The sequence below is a fragment of the Dipodomys ordii genome, unplaced genomic scaffold, assembly GCF_000151885.1.
Source record: "Dipodomys ordii isolate 6190 unplaced genomic scaffold, Dord_2.0 Scaffold48, whole genome shotgun sequence".
In the NCBI taxonomy this organism is placed as follows: Eukaryota; Metazoa; Chordata; class Mammalia; order Rodentia; family Heteromyidae; genus Dipodomys; species Dipodomys ordii.
The window spans coordinates 15484601-15504051 of NW_012267264.1; the positions used below are offsets into that span (position 1 = coordinate 15484601).

The following is a 19451-nucleotide window of genomic DNA, read 5'->3' on the forward strand; positions in this document are numbered from 1 at the left end:
CTTTTGTCTAATAGAGAGGATTTATCTAGAACTCCATATCTGAGAATTCAATCTACAAAACATTGCTTCCAAGGATTTCACATGGGAAAAAGATACTTCTATAGTCAAAAGTATGAGAAAAACCTGCAACACATGAGTTCTTTCTGTTGATTTTAAATTCATTTTTGCATCTGAGAAATTCTACAGGAAGGAAATCTAAAAGTTTTTTCTACAATGTATTTGGCTCTCAAGTATTTGATTCACCTGGCACCTATTAAATATCTTTCAGGGTCTCATGAATACTCTATGGTAAGACCTAATTCAATATTTCTGAAGTTAAGGTTGATTATAAAATATTTTAACTAACTCTTCAGAAGACTCTCAATATGGCCAAATTTATTCACTTTTGAACATTTACTTGTAATGGGTTAAGACACACTTTATTTCCTTTGAAGATTTTTTTTTTCACGACTCCCTATTAACTCATTCTATTGCACTGCGGGGCAGACTAGCAGTAAGTGGTTATATTCTACCACAGAATTCTGATTTCATAGTGGCTGATAATCAGCAGAGGAGGAAAGGATAGCCAGGATCTTGAAGACTAGGAGAAATCCCTACTACTTAAAAATATCTCCCCCACAAATTCAACCAATTAGGGATTCATTAGAGTTAATGAGCTCCTCTTTTAAAATGCAAATACCCTCTGGGAGTGTTTTCGTATTAGTCATTCACTATGTGAAGTAGTGGAAAGAACAGTGGAATAGCCACACCATTAACTCCTTTTCAATCTTCAGTCACACTCATTATACCAGGCCCCCTGGCACAGTGGAAAGAGAATAGCTTTAAAATCTGTCAGAACTCAACCCAAATCTTTTACCATATTTATGACCTTGTGAAGTTACTTTAAGTTCTCAGAACCTCTATTTCCTCATCTGAAAAATGGGAAGAATGTTACAAAGACTAAATGAGAAAATGTTAAACACTAAATATAGAAGAAAGGAAGGGACTAGAGACAAGAGAAATGTGGTGTTGTAGCAATGGTATCAACTACTGCTCTGCCTTTGTCATAGAGCTATTGCTGTTTCTTCATAAAGTCCGGATAAAGTTGTTATGTTGAAAGCTAACCTTCACTATGATAATAATAGGAGCTGAGGCCTTTAGTAAATAATGGCCAAGAATAGGATTAATGTTTTTATAAGTGGCTAAAGACCAGTTATCTCTTTCCATTATACCAGGACATTGCTAACAGTTTTGTGAACCAGAAGGCACTAAATACCAAATCTGCCAGCACTTTGAGCTTGGAATTTGCAGCCTCCAGAACTTTGAGAAATCTATTTCTTTTGTTTACAGGCCACCTGGTTTATGATATTTTGAGATAGCATAGTAGCCCACAAGGACTAAGATTTTTAGGGTGACAAAAGAAGCTCTCGGATGCTCAGACAGCTTTATTATATCCATTTAAAGAGGGCAAACATAGTAGTATAACCCAAGGAATAGGTTCAAGCTAAGAATTAAAGAAAAACAAATTAAAACAACACCAAGTACATTAGCAGTTCAAATTAACATCTATTATCAGTGAAGGACAGAATGTTGCCACTTTAATAGTAACAATGTAATGCTCAGTAAACATCTGCTGATTTGACTTCAGGTGGGAAAGGACAGCAAGAAAAGAATTCTACACACACATTCACTAAGGACTTATAAAGAGACTAACTGTTAAAATGCAAAGAACAATTTAAACTAAGGGTTCAATAGAACAGGCAATCTACTTTAAAAGATACTAGTGTGACTTTAGTTTTAATATATATTTTCAAGCCGGGCCCTGGTGTCTCATGCCTGTAATCCTAGCTAATCAGGAGGATGAGATCTGAGGATGGGGGTTCAAAGCCAGCCCAGGCAGGAGAGTCCATGAGATGCTTATCTCCAGTGCTCCACCAGAAAAGCGAAGTGGTCCACTTCCATTAAAAATTTAGACATCATATTAGATTCTATCTTCATGAGTGCTAGTAAAATCTTGCTTACTAGTTTACAGGCTTAGGGTCACCCTAAATAGTTTACTTACTCTGGGATGTAAGAATATAAGCAAATCTAACCGAGATCAAACCCACTGATGAGCCCAGCCATTCTGCTCTTAATTTGTTTTAGATGTTAAGGTGGCTTTGAGATCTAACTTGTTATGTGGAACTATAGAATGACCATTTATTTCCATGTGATTTCAAAGCAATCCCCAAATCAATTAAGATGTTTAATACTAGGTAAACTGTAAGCATTCTTACTTTTAGACTGGAAAATGAAAAACTTGAAAAGACCAAATTAATTTTGTGCACTGGTATATTATTCATCCATCAAAGGAGAGAAACAGGTATATATGCTACAACATGGTTGAGCCTTACTAATGTAAGCCTGTCAAAAAAGAAATACTATATAATTCCACTTATTTTATCATGCTGCGTAAGTCTGCTTCAAAAGTTTGTACACCTTTATAAATGTTATTGTCTTCCCTAAAAATTTATGTACTAAGAAGGTAATCTGGACTATTACTGAGCCTACATCCCAAAATGCTACTACTAGTAGAAAGCTCTGCAGAGGACTTCTCTTGATTGGTCTCTGTGGACTGTACTACTCTGAGAACAAATATGATACACCAAAAAATATGTAGTGTACTTAGCTTGAAGCTTAAATTTTCAAAAAAAAAAAAAAAAGTAAGTTCATCTATCTCCACCAGTTCTCTGGTTCCTGACAGAGTCAATGTGCTGTCCCTAGAATGGCAAAGATGAAAGCAAACAGCAACAATGCAAACACAGGTTGTAGATAAATGCTCACCAAATCACTCAGACTGCAGACCTGAAGACCTGCAGCAGATGTGAATTCCAATCCTTGCTATAATTTTTTTAAAAGATTGTGAAATTATTAAAAGGTATATGAATTAAGTTTTAATATACTGCATGTCCATTTTACCATTACTTTCTTTGGATCCTCAGGTATGATTTGGCAATGCAAGAACTTTGTAACGTTAACATATTCAATTAAAAGTAAGTCTATGGGGAAAAAAGTAACTCAATATTTAATTTCTTTCAACCAATAGAACAGAGCTATAAATTATGGGCTCTTATTTTCCTTACACAATAGTTATCAGAGGATTTTTCTGAAAATATTCCAACACTGAAGAAAAGTTGATACAAAAAGTCATAAATCACATATCACAATTAGAAGCAAAGTCATACATGTCACATATAATGAGAAGCATGACATTATAACTAGATGAAGAAGTTCAATTTCAAAATGCAAAAGAGGTTGGTTTTATTAAAAATAGAAGACCTGTCATTCAGTTATATAATTTGAATGTGTGAAATTATTGTCCTGAGGATTACAATATGCAGTATCATATTTAAAATGTTAACATAAGGAAACAAACTTTCCTTTAATATCTTAGGTACAAACTAGACATTGTGGACAGTACTTGTAAAGCTACAGATGGGAAAACAGAGGAAGTGAGGGAGGAGGAGGAAGAAGCTTCCACCAACACCACAGGTAAGCCTGAACCCAAGTCCAGGGAGGAAGTCGAGGCCATTCTAGAAACAGCAATGGGGAATCACCAACAAGCTTCCTCAGGAAGAAGCACTTGAATGGGTCCCACAGTGTTTAGGGTTGCAAACAGACCTGCCTCCTTTGAAGTATTTATGTAAAACATAATATGCAGAGTGGAAAAGAAAGTGAAAGTCACTGGATGGCCTGGATGTCTCTGTCCCAAAGGGAAACAAAGCAAGGGGCTGGAGGTAGCAGGGAGCCAGGCATTCACATGCATAAACAGAGGCAAATGCAGAGGCATGCAGTTGCCACTGTAATAACACCACTCACATATTTCACTGTCTAAGAAGCACCTGGGAAGTCTGGTGAAGGGCCCACAATTCTGAATTTTTAGCAAGAATTCCAAAGATTCTAGAGCAAAGACAATATTTTAAGGAACACTGAAGCTGACTGAAAGCCTTAAATAGCTAGAATATTATGTATATAGAATTAAATATAGAAAGAATATTATGTCTACATTAGCACAATTGTCCCTTTTTTTCCTTCAGTGCTTCTTCCTATCTTGTTTAATTATTTGTAGACTATGTACACCTCTATATTATGATTGGGCTCCATAACATTAGTGGCCCCAAAAGAATTTAAATCAGGGTCTCAAAAGTGCATATGTATATCTGTGTTCATAGCAGCACTATTCACAATGATGGAATCAAACACACACACACACACACACACACACACACACACACATAACCCCATTGGTATATTATTCATCCATCAAAGGAGAGATCCAGGTATATATGCTATAACATGGTCAAGCCTTACTAAAGTAAGCCCATCAAAAAAGAAATACTATGTGATTCCACTTCCATAATATACCAAGATTCAGAGACAGAAAGCAGAATGGTGGTAGCCAAGGGCTGAATGTTGGGCAGGGGTAAGGGAGAGGGGAGAACAGAGTCTTTTGTATATTTGGTACAGCCATAGTTTTGAAAGCTGAAAAAATTTACCCTACATTACGAATATATTTTACAAGTAAATATAAATATTAACAAAGATGTGTTTTCCTCCATTTAAAGTAATAAAACAGTGTAAGTCTACTATTCATCAGCACATCTATTTTTTTCAATTAACATTAATAACTGTGTAGTAGCATATACAGATGCTATAATTTTAAGAAAATTTAAGAAAAAAGGAAAAGTCAAGAGAAGGAAAATGTATTTTCTTTCTGGTACAAAATTGGTACTGGCTTTATCACCTGGGAGCTAGTATGCATTGCAGTACAAAACTATAAGCAATATCAAGAAGCACACTTTAGTAACTCTAAGACGGCATACATTGACATTTCTGTTTATCTGCCTGCTGCTTTGCATTACACTATCAGTGACAATACAGTGCTAGCTATACTAAATATAAACATATGCTTTTCCTTTTAAAAACTTTTTTAAAATGAAGGTTACAAAATATGGAAGTTTTTAAGAAAATTAAAACAAGAAATCTAAAATAAGGTATTTAACACTGAATATACAGATGAAGCACAGTACTAGATTATATAAAACATCAGAGCTAATATGAACATCCTCTAAAGAACAAGAGATATGTTTCAATTTTCTTAAGTCATCCTGTCACTAGGATGAAAAGAAGATGTTGGTAACAATGAAACTGAGGTGTTTGTGAAGAGATTAAATATTAACAAATATTTTAAGGTCTCACTGCTAGCTTGTGTTTCCTTCCTTTCCTGTAGAACTCATAGGAAAATAGCTAGATGAGGTGGATTTCCCCTGTAATCTCAGCTATTTTGGAGGCAGAAATGGGGTGGATCTTGGTTCAAGGCCAGCCTGGGCAATATGTTAGAGAGGTTTCCATCTCAACAATGAAGCAAGGAATAGTAGCTCACATCTATCATCCCATGTGGGAGACACATTTAGGAAGATCATAGCAACAATGGGATATTCTATCTGAAACAATAACTAAAAAGTGGTAGGGTGTCTACCTAGCAAGTATGATGCACTGAGTTTAAACAGAAGAAAGAAAGAGAGAAAGAGAAAAAGAGAGGAAGAAAGGAAGAAAGGAAGGAAGGAAGGAAGGAAGCAAAGAAAGAGAGGGAAAGAAAGGAGGAGAGGGAAAAAGAAAGAAAAGAAAGAAGAAAAAAGAAAGGAAGTAAGGAAAGAGAAAGAAAAAAGAAAGAAAGAGGAAGGGAGGAAGGGAGGAAGGAAGGAAGGAAGAAAGGAAGGAGAAGGAGAGAAAGCAAGCAAGTAAATTTCAGGAATAGAGGAAAGGAAAAGGAGAGTCATAATTAAACTTTTGAGAATCTACTCATTAGTAGATTTAATTACTAGGAAACTCTTTTTTATTGTGAAAATACAGTACAGAGGGTTACAATTACATGAGCAGGGTAATGAGTACATTTCTTATCAAGCATTGTTGCCTCCTCCTTTGTTTCCCCCCTCCCATCCCTGCCCTCCCATCTCCACGACTACCCACAAAGTTGTAAAGTTCGTTTTTCGACATAGCATCTTGTACATCTCATTGTTGCAATGGGTCCACCAGTATCCCTATTTAAACAATTTGTTTTTTCCCTTCCCCTCCACAAATTATAACAACATCAAATACAGTGAAAACAGAGGTTATACAGTGGGGAAGGGACATTCAAAGCAACAAAGAACTCACCTTGTAAACACATTAGAAACAATAGCAAGAAAGAAAACAATCACTTTGTCCTTAGCTTAGGGTTCATTTCGCTTAACATCATCTTATCTGACCTTTTCTGCTTCTCTCAGACATATATTAGTTATTGAAAATAAGGGAAACCATGGAACCTATGTTTCTTTGAGTCTGGCTTACTTCACTTAATATAATTTTTTCCAAGTCTTTCCATTTCCTAACAAATGGGGCAATGTCATTCCTTCTGATGGAGGCATAGAATTCCATTGTGAATATATATGCTACATTTTCTTGATCCTTTCATCTACTGAGGGGCATCTGGGTTGGTTCCATATCTTAGCTATGGTAAATAATGCTGCAATAAACATAGTTGTGCTGGTAGCTCTAGTGTGGTCTTGTTTGTGATCATTTGGTAAATGCCCACAAGTGGGATTGCTGGGTTATAGGGGAGCTCTACGTGGAGTCTTTTGAGGAACCTCCATACTACTTTCCAAAGTGGTTGAACAAGTTTACACTCCCACCAACAATGCAGTAGGGTTCCCTTCTGTCCACATCCCCTCCAGTATCTGTTGTTATTTGAGTTCTTGATTCTAACTGGGGTGAGGTGGTATCTAAGTGTTGTTTTGATTTGCATTTCTTTTATGGCTAGAAAGGTTGAACATTTTCTTCATGTGTCTATTGGCCATCCTTCTTTCCTCTTCAGAGAAGTTTCTCTTTAAGACTTTAGCCCACTTATTTATTGGGCAGTTGTTTCTTTGAGGATTTGTTTGTTGGGGATTTAATTTTTTGAGTTCCAGGTATATTTTAGATATGAGACCCTTGTCCATTGTATGGCTAGTGAAGATCTCCCAGTCCATGGGCTTTCTATTGATCTTGCTAGCTATGTCCTTTGCCATACAGAAGCTCTGCAGTTTCATGCAATCCCATTTGTCCAACCTTTCTTTGATTTGTTGTGTTGCCTGTGTCAAGGAGACCTAGGGTTTCTCCTATTCCTTCCTGTAATGTTTTCAGGGTGTCTGCTTTGACTCCAAGGTCTTTGATTCTGGAGTTGATTCTGGTAAAGGGTGATATATAAGGTTCTAGCTTTAGTTTTCTACAAGTGATTAACCAATTTTGCCAGCACCATTTACTGAAGAGGCTGTCTTTCTTCCATTCTATTTTTTTTAGCTCCCTTATCAAAGATTAGGTGGTTACAGGACTGTGGGTTCCTTTCTGGGTTTTCAATTCTATTCCATTGGTCCTGAGGTCTCTTCTCGTGCAAGTACCAAGCTGTTTTGATTACTATGGCTTTGTAGTAGAGTTTGAAATTTGGTATTGATATTCCTCCAGCACTGTTCTTTCTTTTAAGGATTGTTTTTGTTTTTTCGGGATCTTTTATTGTTCCATATGAATTTCTGGATTGCCTCTTCTATTTCCTTGAAGAATGAGGTTGGAATATTGAGAGGTATTGCATTGAATTTGTAGATAGCCTTGGGAAGTATTGCCATTTTCATGATGTTGCTCCTTTCAATCCAGGAGCATTGAAGGTTTTTCTACTTTCTAAGTTCTGCTTTGATTTCCTTTTTCAGGTTTTTAAAGTTTTCATCATAGAGGTCCTTCATTTCTTTGGTTAAGTTAATTCCTTGGTATTTTATTTTTTGTAGGGCTATATTAAGCATGGAGTTGCTTTCCTGATTTCAGCCGCACTCTTCTCCTTATTGGCATACAGAAAAGCCATTGATTTTTGAGGATTAATTTTATACCCTGCAACTTTGCCAAAGTTTTGAATCAGCTTGAGTAATTTGGAATGGAGTCTGTGGGATTCTTTAAATACAAGATCATGTCATCTGCAAAGAGGAAGAGTCTTACTTCATCTTTCCCTATTTGGATCCCTTTTATGTTTGCATCTTGTCTTATTGCTGTAGCTAGGCATTCTAATACTAAATTGAAGAGAAGTGGAGAGAGTGGACATCCTTGTCTCGTTCCTGAATTTAGAGGAAATGGCTTTAGTTTTTCATCATTAAGTATAATGCTGACTGTAGGTTTGTCATATACATCCCGTATTGTATTGAGGAATGTTCCATGGATTCCTAATTTTTCCAGAGCTTTCATCATAAAGGGGTGTTGGATCTTATCAAATGCTTTTTCTGCATCTATTAAGATAACCATGTGGTTCTTATCCTTGCTTTTTTTGATGTGAGGAATTATATGAATTGGTTTGCATATACTGAACCAGCTTTGCATCCTTGAAATGAATTGAGTCAGGAGTTTCCAACTAGTTTGACCCTACAAAGAAAGAATCATGAGACGAAAGATGTAAAAACCTGGGTCCTGAAGAAGAGAGGGGTAGCCTGATAAGAGCCCAGGTGGCAAGGCTAAGGAGTATGAGAATTTGCTTAGTTACAGAGTGGAAAGTCAAAATAGAATAAGGACTAACCTTTAACCAAAACGCTCCTTAACCGATCACAATAAACTAATGTGTACTTAATCTTCACAGGTGAGCCTCAACTCTATAATTTCCAGCCCCTAGTAGAACTCATGCCCCTTTTACTTATGCCTATATGTGCTCATACCTCTCTAACACAGTTCAGACATCTGAGATCGTCCTTTAGTTAATTATTATACTTGCTGCACTGCTGCTGTTCCCACTAGACTATCAGTTTCATGAGGACAATGGCATGATTACTTTATTTGCTGTAATATTTCCAGAATTGGGATAATGGCTGGTACCAAGTAGACATATGGCAGGCTCTTAGTAAATGGCTTTTTTCTGGTGGTTCCATTGCAGTAAATGGAAACACAGTCAAAAGACAGGAAAATAAGTTTCTGATGAAACTATGAGTGAGATGAGGGAAGCTGAAGAGGATATGTTATGACTGGTAAAAGGAGATGAGTTTATTAATAGTGCTTTGCACTAGGTGAAAGGCAATGACTACACTAAAGGCAAATAATCGCTCTCACATAAGGTTTGGACAGGATTTCTGCAATAAAAAGCAGCAGTAAGAGACACAGAAACACTTCCCACAAGTTTTGAAGGGTAGAGAAAAGGGCAAGGACATAATGGAAACCTTGACATTACATTAGGAAAACTGACAGGCCTCTACATATATGGGAAAAATAATGGGGTGAAAAGATTTTGCTGAGCTTTATTTAGTTAGTGAGTTTTAGATGATTCCATGAAACATCAAAGATGGCTGAGACAGCAAAAGAATGCTGCTTAAGTTAACAGTGGTATATTTTTTAGTTCACTATGAATATGTATTTGACTAATTTTAAAACACTAAGAAAAATACCACATCAGAGCCTGATGCCAGTAACTTATGCTTATAATTCTAGTGACTTGGAAGGCAGAGATCAGGGGGATCACAGTTGGAGGCTAGCCCAGGCAAAAACTTAATGTGACCTCCTATCAACCAATATCTGGACTTGGTATATATGCCTAACATCCTAGATATGGTGGGAAGAATAAACAGAAGGATTGGTGTTCAGACTAGCCTGCACAAAAAGCAAGCCCTTAGCTGTCACTAGTAGTTCATTCCTTTAATCCTAGCTACTCAGAAGGCTGAGACATGAGGATTGAGGTTGAAAGCCAGCTTGTGCAGAAAAGTCCATGAGGCTATGTCCAATTAACCAGAAAAATGTTGGACTGGAGGTATAACTCAAATGGTAGTGCACCAGCTATGCGCAAAAAGCCAAGACAGAGTACAAGGTCCTGAGTTCAAAACCTAGCACTGGCACAAAACAAAAACAAAACAAAATAATATAAAGCAAAAAGAGATAGAAACATGGTTCAAGCTGTAGAATGACTGCCTAGTAAGTGCTCCTAGTTCAAACCTCAGTACTGCCCCATCCAATTATACATGGTAGAAAAACATGCTAACAATACAAGTTAGTAAAGAACCTGTTTAGCAAGTGCAAAGTCTTAAGTTCAAACCCCAATACCACTAATGGGGGGAAAAAGGAGGAATACATAACAACAAATTTGCAGTACTTGTTTTTTGGTCATGGGGCTTGAACTCTGGGCCTAGGTACTGTCCTTCAGTAATTCAGCTCAAGGCTAGTGCTCTACCTTCAGCTCAAGGCTAGCACTCTACCACTTGGGCCACAGCGCCACTTCTAGTTTTCTTGTAGTTTGTTGCTGATAAGAGTTTCATAGACTTTCTTGCCTGAGCTAGCTTTGAACTGCGATCCTCAGATCTCAGCCTCCTGAGTAGCTAGGACTATAGGTGTGAGTCACTGGCACCCAGCAAACTTGTAGTACTTTTAAACTCAAAGATATCTATACTACTAATCTGGAGTTATGTTAGTATGTAAAGAAGGAATTACTAATTTCAAGTCTGGTTAAATTGTGACAACACTGGTTTAAATTTATACATATTGTATGTGGCTTATGTACCTAAACATAAATTTCTAATTATCACCACCAAATTCCATAGTATTGTTTGCTTTTGTGAGCTAGACACTCAAACCAGAGCAGGGAATATATGGCCCCCAGATATATGACAGATAATGCTTCTCTTCAGCTTCTGGTGCTCATCTGCCTGCATGTAATGATATTCTACATATCCAAATGGCCCTTAGCAAAATAAGAACCCTGGAGTTCTTAATTGAATTCTTATTATGTATTAGTAACATCATATCTCTGATTTCAAATGAATTTAGCAGATTTCTAAATTCAACTGTATAAACACCTAACTGCAAAACACATTAAAAAAAACTCCAATCTCTATAACATTTTCTTTCTTTCTTTCTTTCTTTTTTTTACCATTTGTAGGATGAGAATGAAAAAGAAACATTCACCAAGCAGCTCTATTATGCAAAGTTGGCTCAGAGTAGCTGCTTCAGTCAAATCAACTTGTCTGGGGCAAATTCTTTCTCTTCTTCCACTCATGTGTGAACTTAAAAGGAAGCAAACCTTCTCTAGCTGTCAGGTTCTCTCTCTTCATGCAGTGACAAAGCACATCAACATGAGACAAGCAAAGTACCTGGAGGTCAGAGCACACAGTAGCAACAGAAAGAGCCTCCTGGGTCTAAGGCAAGAGCAAAAGTATTTTCCCAATGTGGCCTCCAAAGTGGAGAAATATTGAATGAATGCTTAGCTGTCTGTATAGCCATATATCCATTTACTATCTCCTACTAAAAGTTGGGTACAGGATAAAGTATATGGTTCTTTGTAAGTATCTGACCCTAAGATTTTATAGCAAATGGTGTGATTGGCAATTTCAGACTAGGAGTAAGATGAAAAGCTATATACTTTAGTGTATAGCTAAAACTGTAAATGGAGATTACTTGGTGTGCACCCATTATTTCTAGTTATCCAAATATCTGTTTCTCTACAAGATTATAAGCTAGTCCTCTTTCCTAATGTGTGTACATATGTATGTGCAATCATATATGGCAAGAGAGAGAAAGTTCAAAAAATATAGTCTATTTATGTCTGTCATTCTTCTTTCGCTGTCACTTCCTGAATAATTCAGTTCTAACAAGGAAGGCAGCAGGATGCTGGAGTCAAGAGAGAGAATGACATGGGGAAAGAATGGTACCAACAGTCTAGATCAGCTCATTAGCCTACCACAAACAGGGAACAGAAGAGCATAGATCATGTCATTATGCCAAGAGGTGCTCAAATAATGAAGAGGACAACATGAAGGGATTCCCACTGTTTAAAACTGGAAAATTTTAAGCATCAAACAAAACATAATTCTAACATTATAATCTATTAAACAGAAATCAACACATCTATGATATAAATTTTTAAAATGAGTAAATAGATGAGGAGAAACATCTTCCTTGTAATAGATAGCCAACTGATGAAGAGTGAAAAAGGATGGATGAAATTATAAAATCACCAGTTGGCAACTACCATAATAATAATTTTCAGCCAGGAAATATAAATAGATGCTAAAGCAAATGAGTGAGAGGTTTATGAGGAATAAGTTATTATATAGTCTCATCATACCACCACCAAAACACAATAATTAAGAGATAATGGTAATTTTACAGTGGAGCAATCTGGTAAACATGACCTTAAGTAAATGGCCGTAGTTAACACTTTCAGTAATGTAGTAATAGGAACTGTGTTACTTTACAGGATGAAACAAGAACACATTAGTTCCATGAAATTCCTAACAAAAATTCCTGGATCATAATCTCAGTCTAATTATAAGAACATGTTAGAAATCCTCAAATTGAGAAATATTTTACAAAATAATTGGCCTATAATCTTAAAATATCTAGGCATTAAAGGTCAAGGAACACTGAGTAACAAAAAGAGAATAGGGATTAAGGAATTGTGACAGCTCTTTCTGTTTTCTATCCTGGGGCAGCCTAGGGTAAAAAGGAGAGCTTCACATCTGCAAGCTCTGCCTCAACATATCCTGAAGGAGAGAGAGATTGGTTTCAGTAACCCAGGTATCAAGCTGGCTAACAAGACAGATACCTTGTGCTTTCCAAGTACACTATCAGATCCTTCAGTATCAAGACAGAAGAGTATCATCTATTTCACAGTGTCTGGAGCCAAAGCCAAGAAATCTTGGAGAAAGGTTTAAGGATGCAGAAGTATGTAGGAGGAAAAAAAAATATCTTTTCAAGTACTGGAAAACTCTGATCTGGGGATAGAATATGACCCAAACATTAGTATCTATGGCTTGGGCTTCTTGGTGGAGCCAGGTAAGCCAGTTTTCAGAATCATAGACAAGCATAAAACATGACGTACTGGGTCCAAACACAAAGCCAGTAAACAGAAAGTCTACATGATGGGACTATCCATCCCTTTCCATCCAAAAGTTTAATAGAAAGTTTTCAGCAAAAAAAAATCCAATATGTGTATGTGCGTTCCAAATTCTATAAAGAGAGAGAAAGAGAGAGAGAATGTATGTGTGTGTGAGAGAGAAGCAGGGGGATAGAGAGATATCTGAAAAACCAAATGCATGATTCTGAACTAGATTGGTTTGCTTGAAAGACACATTTAGGATAAAACATAAACAGGGCTTTGATAGTTAAATTTTTATGGTTGATACAGATGTTCTTTTAGAAAATACATATTAAATATTCAGAATTAATCATATATTGTTATTTCCAAATGAGTTTTGAAAAACTCCATGTTGTTCATGTTGTTATACTGAAGTATGAAATTATTTTAAAACAGAAAATATATAAATGAAATGAAAAGATGACTAGAAGATATATAAAAGAGATAGGTACAGAAATAGATATTTTGGTAGACATAGGAATACAATTCACAAGCTCCCTTAACCCACCATTTCAAACCAAAAGCTCTCCAATGTCACTGACCCTACATGAATTCAACTTATTATTCATCTACTTGTTCAATTGAGTACCTCTTGGAACACTGTGTACTAAGTTGAAAGGAGGTAAGATGATGGGGAAAAGTGTTCCTGGCAGAGAACAGCACATTTGAGAGGCAGCACAGTTAAGGATCTGAAAGTTGTACTATGTGTCATGATTGCACAGTAGCCATACAGTCTAGTCTCCCATCCTACAGGCTTCCCATTCCTTCAATCCATTTCCTGCTTGCTCTTAAATACAGATATAGACCTTCTCTCAATGCTCAACTATTTTATGGCCCCACTGTGATTAGGAAAAGGTCCAATTCCCTCATGCCCAGGATCTGGCCCTTGATTTTTCTTTTTCACCCTTCAGCTATAAGTCTTTCCTCCCTTTTCACCTCTTCATCTCCAACTCTGTATCATAAAAGCAGCTTTCAGAGCCTCAACATGCTTCCTCTCAAGGTGTGCTGCTCTCTGCAGTGAACACTTTTCCCCATCCCATCTCATCTTCATTCAAGAAAATGCTTTGTTGATGTTAGCTTTTAAGTATGTTGTTGAAGTGTTTATTTCTAGCTCTGATGTTTCCTTTCTACTTAGTTTTAAGGTGCAAAGTTTTTAATAAAACTCATTAAAGAAGCCCTATAAAATCTGTTGTGGCATATGTATTTCCAAATTACACACATCTATTTGTATGTATGAATATATGTGCATATATGTACAACTAACATACCCTTGTGTATATGTGTGTATATCCCACCATAAAAAAACTAGAGTTTTGGCCCCTCTAACAACCAGAGGTATAAATGGGGATCTGAGTTCAATGTCAGATTCCTGCTTCCCAGCCCTACCTGTTTGCCTCTGTGTACACCACTGCTGAGGACACACATCCAACTGCTCTGCAGCCTTGCACCATGAGGGAGATTGTGTACATACAGGCAGGCCTGTGTGGCAACCAGATTGGCGCAAAGTTTTGGGAAATGCTAAGCGATGAGCACAACATTGACTGCACTGGCAACTACTATGGAGACAGCAGCTTACAGCTGCAGAGAATCGAGGTGTATTACAATGAGGCAGCTGGCAACAAATATGTTCCTCAGGCCATCATGGTGTACCTAGAGCCTGGCACCTTAGACTCAGTGAGATCGGGACCATTTGGCCAGAGCTTTAGGCCAGACAACTTCATATTTGGCCAGAGCAGGGCAGGCAATAACTGGGCCAAGGGCCACTACACAGAGAGAGTCGAGCTGGTGGAGTCGGTGTTGGATGTAGTGTGGTGGGAGTCAGAAAGGTGTGACTGTCTCTAGGGTTTCCAGCTGGCCCACTCCATGGGAGGTGGCACCAGGTCAGGCATGATGCTCAACAAGATCTGAGAGGAGTACCCAGACCACATCATGAACACCTTCAGTGTCATGCCCTCCCCCAAAGTGTCAGAACCGTGGTGGAACCCTACAACACGATCTTGTCTGTCCACCAGTTGGTGGAAAATGCAGATGAAGCTTTCTGCATCGACAAAGAGGCCCTGTAGGACACCTGCTTCCACACCATGAAGCTGCCCACGCCCACCTATGGAGACCTGAACCACCACCTGGTGTCAGCAACCATGAGCATGGTCACCACCTGCCTGTGCTTCCCCGGCCAGCTGAATGCAGACTTGTGCAACCTGGCCGTGAATATGGTGCCCTTCCCCCGCCTGCACTTCTTCATGCCTGGCTTTGCGCCCCTGACAAGCAGTGCCAGCCAGCAGTACCATGCTCTCTCAGTGCCCAAGCTCACCAGCAGATGTTTTGACACCAAGAACATGATGGTTGCCTGTGATCCCCACCATGGCCACTACCTGACAGCGGCTGCCATCTTCCGAGGCCATATGTCCATGAAGGACGTGGATAAGCTCAACGTGCAGAACAAGAACAGCAGCTACTTTGCAGACTGGATCCCCAACAACATGAAGACGGCTGTGTGTGACATCCCTCCTCATGGCCTCACGATGTCAGCCACCTTCATCGTCAACAACTCGGCCATCCAGGATCCCTTCAAGTGCACCCAGCGCAAAGCATTCTTGCACTGGTACACGGGCGAGTGAATGAGATGGAGTTCACTGAGGCTGAGAGCAATATTAATGACCTGGTGTCCCAGTACCAGCAGTACCAAGATGCCACTGCTGATGAACAGGGGAATTTGAAGATTTGGTGGAGGAAGAAGTTTAAGACTTCCCATTGCTAGCAGTGCATCAGGAGTGTCAGAGCCTGCCTACTACTTCTCAAATGAATGGTTCTTTCCTGAGCTCCTGTTGTCCTGCAGTGGGGTCCTTGCTGTGTATCATCATGCACAGCTTTTCCTGTCAGGAACTCACTGATGGTGAATGTAAAAATGCAGATTTCTTTTAAATATGATTGTTTTAAAGCCCTATTTATATAAATAAAGAAGTATACATTTTAAAAAAGGCAAATAACTAGAGCTTCAAGTTTTTATAATCCATTCTATGGTCACTAAAGATACTATATTCTTTTTATTTTGACAAGGGTAAATGTATTTAATATCCACAAGACATGGTTTATAGGCCATTCCGAGCAAGTTATAAAAAAATTCTATAACTGATCTGACCTAGATTCATTTCACACTTAGACAAGATGGGTGCAACAATCTGTCTCTTAGGAGGATTAAATGAGACCCTAAACAGTCACTTCTTAAAAATCAGCAAAACTACCATCCCAAAAGAGAACAGTTAATCTCTGGATAAGACTTTGCCAGTTAGTATGTGAGTCTACACAAGAGATTATACACTAAACATTGTTATTGTTGTTGCTGCAGGCACAGAAGGTCAATAATGTGGATTAACTAGGATTAAAGTATTATTTTCTGATTAAATTTGTGGTTCAAGTTTCTAGGTACTTAAAATCATGTTTAAGATTAAAGAAAAATATCAGTTTAATTTAAAATTAATAAAAAGAAAATAAAGAAATACATTCAAAAGTTTAAAAACCATAAGTAAACTCTGTAAAAAGAAAAATAAATGTTTTATTATATATACAATAGCATGTATATACATGACTTAGCTGTATTTTCTTACTTCTGAGAAAGTAATTGATAATATATGACAAAACATTAGACATGTACACATAAGCAACAGTATTCAGATGAGTAAGTAATATAAGTGGTAAAGAATGATCGAGAAGGCACATAGGAATATAAGAGAAAAATATCTGAAAACAAATATGAAAGTATTTCCCCCCATTTCCCTTGATGTTTAGTTTTCATTAATATCTTAAAATTTTCTCTCCAAGCTACTATATTCTGAGAAAAAAAAATAGAGAAGCAAAAATGGAGAGTAATCAGAGAGAAGTTTAGAAAATGAAAAAATGAAAAAGTTAAAAGATAGCAAATGAAGTTGTTTTAATAACTACTTTGCCAAATGTGAGAAATTATTTTCATATTTTAAGATGTCATTTTGTTGTTGTTGCTGTTTAATGTGTGCTTTGCTTCATCATTCACAAGATATTTCATCAGACAAAATATATCTTACTAGAAGAGTACAAGAAGGCAGTGGGACAAACAGGACTGAAAAGCACCAGCAGCAGGACTTGGAGAGCACTGGCAGTGGACTGGTAGAGTGCTATCAAAGGCTATCCATAAAGGCCCAGCACTGAGCACAGCTGACTCTAAACTGTCTCTCTATGAGTTGAGTAGGAAACTAGACCCAGAGTCTTGAAGCCAAATCTTTGACTACTGAGCCACTCTCCCTTCAAACCAAAAATTTTCACTCAGATATATAAGTCCCAGTGTAAAAATATTAGTAAAATGAAGACACAAGGAAATATGTCTCCCCCAAACAACAACAATTCTGCAACAAAGGAACTGAATGTAAGTAAAGTAGATAAAATCTCAAACAAGGATTAATGACAACTAAGATCAATGAAATTAAAGAGGATATGAATATGCTAGTACATATGATAGTACATGTACAGTATGTAGGAAGATATAATAGTGCAAAAGTTAAATGGCAACATCTTTCTAGATAGAAATGTTGCAGTGTATCTTAAGAAATTTTGAAGGGTTTATAAACTTTTATCAGCAAAACCAATTTTAAGATTTATTCTAAGCTAAGGTCAGAAATTTGTTAAAATATTTATACAAAGAAGTTAATTATACAGTTTTTTTCTAAAAGCATAAATCTGGCAAAAAAATAACTAAATGAACAAATTACTTATCCATATAATTGGATATTATATAGCCACTAACGCTTGACTAAAAACTTATTAATGCAGTCATTTGTTGAGTAATGACAATTCAGGCAATGAGAGATTGCATATAGGCTGTCATAAAAAGCATATGGTGGCTCATTCCTATATATAATCTCAGCTACTGGGAAAGAAGAGCATCATGGCTGAAACCTAGCCTAAGCAAAAAGTTAGCAATGTTTTATCTTAAAGAACAAGCGAGGAGTGACAGTATCTACTTGTAATCCCAGCTGTTCATGAATTAAAAGTGGATAGATTGTTGTGCAAACTACCTAGGAATAAACTTGAGAACCTACCTATAAAGTATCTAAATGAAAAAGGGTGTTGGGCATAGCTCAAGTGGTAGAACATTTACTCAATTCAAGACCGTGAGTTCAAACTAAAAATGATATAAAAAGTATTCATGGAGCAATAGTCACTGGATTTGACAATGAGGTTAGTGATGGCTTTGCCCTATGAATTTCAATACAATGAAGAAGACAGAAATGCATCATAAGAAAGCAAGGGTGGTGATGAAAGAAAGTAAAGGTGAGAAGGAAATGGAGTGACACAGGAGACAGTGTCAGATGGTAGCTAGGGAAGCTCACCTTTTCTGGAAAAACTCAGTAGGAGATTATCTACTGTGTCTAAGAAAGAGGGGACTGGGGCTGGTGTCTGCCAAAGAAAAGAGGTTTGGGTTTACTCTTGTAGGAAAGTGGTGGGTTGGAATCAAATACAGATAAATTATAGGATTATCAAGGAGCTTTGTAGTACTCACAGACAAAGAATCTCTTTTAATTTTTAAATATTGGCTGTATTCTCTTTCGTTAGCTGCCAAGGGTTTGGGGAAAAGCAAATGAGCCAAGCAGCACCATAACTATGTAGTATTTAACTGTCTTCCTTTTTTTTTTTTTTTGTCGGTCGTGGGGCTTGAACTCTGGGCCTGGGCGCTGTCCCTCAGCTCTTCAGCTCAAGGCGAGCGCTCTACCACTTGAGCTACAGCGCCACTTCCGGTTTTCTGGTGGTTCATTGGAGATAGGAGTCTCATGGTCTCTCCTGCCCGGGCTGGCTTTGAACCGTGATCCTCAGATCTCAGCCTCCTGAGTAGCTAGGATTACAGGCGTGAGCCACCAGCGCCCGGCTTTAACTGTCTTTCTTTGGGACAAACAACCTGCTTGTATGTAAAACTGGTTCCACTCTACATGTGAACAAAGACTGAGAGAATAGCTCTTCTAGAGTATTCAGCTAGCTGGGGTTTGAATCCAGATCTTTGTATTCTAATTCTGGTAACTAGGATTTCCAGTAAACTCCCACTGCATTGTGCTTCTGTCTTCCACCACTGCTATCCTGAAACCTGACCCAAACCAATTCCTTAATTACTATTCTATCTTTTCAATCCATCCCACAGTCGCCTTTGTACACTAGTTTGTCCATGTTCTACGGACTCAGGGGTCTATGCAGAAGTCACAAAATAGCTTCAAACTTGCACAGCTGCTCAGAAAGGGGAAAGAAAAATTTAGTGCCCATCAGAGTCATTTAAAAAGGAACCAAGTAACAAGCTGAAGTCCTGTTTGTCATTTAGAATGAACCTGGGCCTGATGATCAGTTGTTTTCTAGGATTTATGGTAAGAAAGATGAAAAGAATCAGCCCAAGGGTCAAAGAAATTACAGCTGGACCAATTCTTTTCTAAAACCTCAGTCCACTATAGGATCCTTCTTCCATAATGCCTCCCAGGTTGGGGTTGAAAGAGTGGCAATATTTAAGCAGTAACACCTCATCCCTTCATCCAGCTCTCTAAAC

General features: G+C 37.7%; 1 protein-coding gene and 1 pseudogene across 3 annotated transcripts in view; one reads left to right on the forward strand and one right to left on the reverse strand.

Annotated features, from left to right (window-relative positions):
- The window catches only part of Umad1 (UBAP1-MVB12-associated (UMA) domain containing 1), a 156351-nt gene that overhangs the window by 53791 nt on the left and 83109 nt on the right, over positions 1-19451 (reverse strand). The window lies entirely within an intron of this gene.
- Positions 14348-15640, forward strand: LOC105988379 (annotated as a pseudogene).